This window comes from Procambarus clarkii, chromosome 64 (genome assembly GCF_040958095.1).
Source record: "Procambarus clarkii isolate CNS0578487 chromosome 64, FALCON_Pclarkii_2.0, whole genome shotgun sequence".
Lineage (NCBI taxonomy): Eukaryota > Metazoa > Arthropoda > Malacostraca > Decapoda > Cambaridae > Procambarus > Procambarus clarkii.
Window position 1 is genome coordinate 10,506,434 of NC_091213.1, and position 3,819 is coordinate 10,510,252.

Genomic DNA, 3,819 nt, shown 5'->3' on the forward strand with positions numbered 1-3,819 from the left:
TTAAAGATGGTTTGAGATTATATATATATATATTATATATATATATATATATATATATATATATATATATATATATATATATATATATATATATATATATATGATGTTTCGAATATCATTCGTATTTATCTATTTATCACGAAAACTAAAATATAAAGTTGAAAGCTAACCAGCAAACCAAGGCACTCATACTGAACAAGCTTCAAGAAAAATTATTAAAAGACACATTACAATAACAGAACAAAACACAAAACTCTACTTACGTAAAGACGTCGAAGCAAGATTTGATAATATATTGCATCAACAACAAAGACTAATTAAAAATTATAATTATTACCGAAAAGATTGAAAACACTTATACAATTAAAAAAACTACAACAAATTATAGATTACTAATTACACAGAATATAAAATACGTTTATTAAATAATAACAAATAATGTACTCAGTATCTCAATTAGGCAGATGAAATTATAAGACCAGTTGTCACTCAAAGTGAGCACCGAAGATATAATGAAGGGAAACTAAAACAATTATATCTTCCTAATTGAGATACTGATTATAATGTTTGCTGTATACTACTTAGTGGTGTCCATAATATCCCTCCCGTGACTGATAGTTCTTAAGCCCAACACCAAAAAACTAACCTAATCTTGACTGATCAAATAGATGCAAATATTAATTTGCCTCATCTAATCGATTTTATCTGGAGTTGAAATTTATGTCTCACAACCTCCGGAGGGTAATTGAATGGTAGACGATTTTATAACTCACCACAATATCTTTTCTGAAGTCCGGAACATAGCACAGAAGGATATTCCTAAACTAAACCTAACTTAACCAAAGTTATTGTCAGAATTTCTGACTAATACTAATCCAACATTATATCAACATACATTCCCTGACATAATCTACCCTAACCAAACTTATCGTCAACATATCTGCCCTAACCTATCTAGTCTTTTAGTCAACATTACTGACCTAAATTAACCTAGCCGCTTAACCTAAATTAACTAGACCAAAACTAACATAACCTAACCTAACCCGACCTAACGTCACCCTTCCTAGATTAACTAAACACAGCTCGGCTTCTAGAACGAGTCCCCTGAGTATAGTGTTGACTGATATCATACTCCCCAGCTTATGGATAATGGAAGGATATACAGATAGCGAAGGAAAGCGGGTTAATGAGGATTTGCGGTTAGCAAAGATATGCGATTAGCGGAGAGTAATTGAATAGCAAATATGTAAATAAGGGATAATATAGTAGATAGAAAATGTTTGCCCGTAGTAACATGATATTCGAATTGTGCGGATATCAAAAAAATGTGGGTAGGGAGGATATGCAGATAGCAAGGGATTTAGAAGCATTGAAGCATAATGATCGAGGTTGAAACGAGGACCATGGAAATGTAATCTGGAGCTACAGACAGCATAGATACGAACTAGGAAGCAGTCTATTCAGTTATGGACGTACGATTACACACCCTCTTACTGAACTTGCCGCGATGAGGTAAAAGGACTCAACTGAAATTGGAATTGCAGACACGAAAAAAAAATCGTAGCTAGAACTAAACTTTTTGCCACGAATTAAAATTATGCACCAGGAACAGGAGGTGAAACCACACGAGCAAGAATGAGTATCAGTTCTTCAAGAAAAGGTTACTAGACTTCCATGTCTGTGGATAGGAAGCCATGGACTAAAATATCTACCAAAAACTACTCTTCCAGCAACGAACCTGAACTACATTCATCGTGTAGGAGCAAGACGATTTTTGGATCAAGAATGACGTCAGAGCTCAAACGACTCAGACGGTTAATGGTTTCCATTAAACTCCATGAGCAAATCAAATATTTGCAGGACAGGAACATGTCACCAGCGTAAATAAATTAGGATCGCCGCAGAATCTCATAACGCCTTTTCCACGACCCCCAACGAACATCAGAATGTCTTGTGACGTCAAGAAAACAAATAAATGAGCATCGTTGTCTTGAAATTACCCCCTGTCTGATATGGTTCTTTTGCGATTTATAAAGATCTATCCCCAGACCAATATATTCAATAATACTTTTATAAAGGAGAATACAATTTAGTTTTAGGTGTATAATATAATGTTAATAAATAATTATAGTTATTGTATTCATAATTAAGAAACTAAATGGAGAAGTGTAATGCAGAACTCATTTACATAATAAAACTTTTCTGTGTTACATCTTAAAGAAACTATTTTATGAATAGGTAATTTAGGTGATAAAGATGGAAATCTAAATCCTTCCCCTGAAGCCCGAAGGTTTGCGGAGCTGGTGAGCTCAGACGATGACTAATGGTGATGATGGTGGTGGTGATGGTGGTGGTGGTTGTGAATATGGTGGTGGTGGGCCTTACCTATCAGTCCCTCCCTATTAATGATTACTGGGAGGTGAGTTTTAACTCTTTATTCCCCGTGTATTAGCTTTGTTGTACCTGAGACGTTATGTTTTAACTATTCTGACGTTCAAATTCTTTGTCGATTCTAGCCTTAAAGATGTGGATGGCGTCCACAACATCCTTCAATACATTCCACTTATTGATTACCCGAATTGGGAACGCCTGTTTCCTGACATTCCTTCGGCTTATTTGTGTTTTCATTTTCTACCTTGTGTCTACTAGTCCTACTTTCTCTCAAATTGAAAAGGTTGTCTCTTTTCACTTTGTCTATTCCCCCTGTATGTCGTGATCATTGTCTATCTGTTTATTATATGCAAACGTTGTCACAATAACGAGGCAAAAAAGTTGATAATGATCTAGGACAGACCGAAACGTCGTCGGTTCTTCATTTTCGGATTTTTGCGTTAGGTGTTTCTTCTATTTTCTAGGCTGTGAGATTTAGTTTCATTATCCTATCCTCATACCTTAACCCTCGGAGCTCTGGTACCAATCTTGTGGCCAACCTCTGTACTTTTTCAGTGTTTTATGCTTCACAGCGCACGGTCTCAATGCCTTTGCGGCAAATTACAGTATTAGTCTAACAAATGCTGAGTAGATTGCCTTGAAGGAGTCGTGATTTAGGTTTCTAACAAAAAATCTTATGTTTACCACCATCCCATATGCTGCCGATGTAATCTTGTTTATGTGTAACTCCAGTTTGTTGTTGGAATTATATCCATTATCAAATCTTACTCTCTTTCAGAGTCTTGTACTTGCCTTTCCCTATGGTGAAGCTACCTTCTGATCTCCTTTCTCCCTTTGCCATCTTCGTTACATTACATTGTTGGGAGTGAATGACAGCAACCATTTGTTTGCCCTCTCTTGGAATTAGTCGAGGTCTTCCTGTAACTTCCTACAATCTTCATCTTTAGGCAACATTCCTCATCAGCTTTGCGTCGTATGTAAACATTGATACGTAGGAGTTCACTCCCTCGGGTAGGTCGTTCACATTAAGGAGGAAGAGTTGTAGTTCCAGGACCGAGCCTTCAGGGATCTTACATGTTACATTCCTTCAACTTGAAACCTTCTCTGAGTGACGTTCAGAGAGAGACGATTACCCAGTTCAGTCTTTTTCCCATGTAATCGTGGCCTACTTCTCCAGCTTGTAGACCAGCCTTTCATGAAGAACAGTGTTCAAAGGCTCTTTGCCAATCTTGGAAATTTCAGTATGTCCAGCCAACTTTTTCCTGTCTTATTTTATTAATCCTGTTAATAAACTCAGTCAAGTTTGTTAGACATGACTTTCCCCTGTTCTAAATCAATGCTTGTCTTTCGTTACATAGTTGTAACGCAGCATCTCTCCGGACTGCTGCGTCATTCTTGACCTGATTACTTTCTCCAGCACTTTACGTG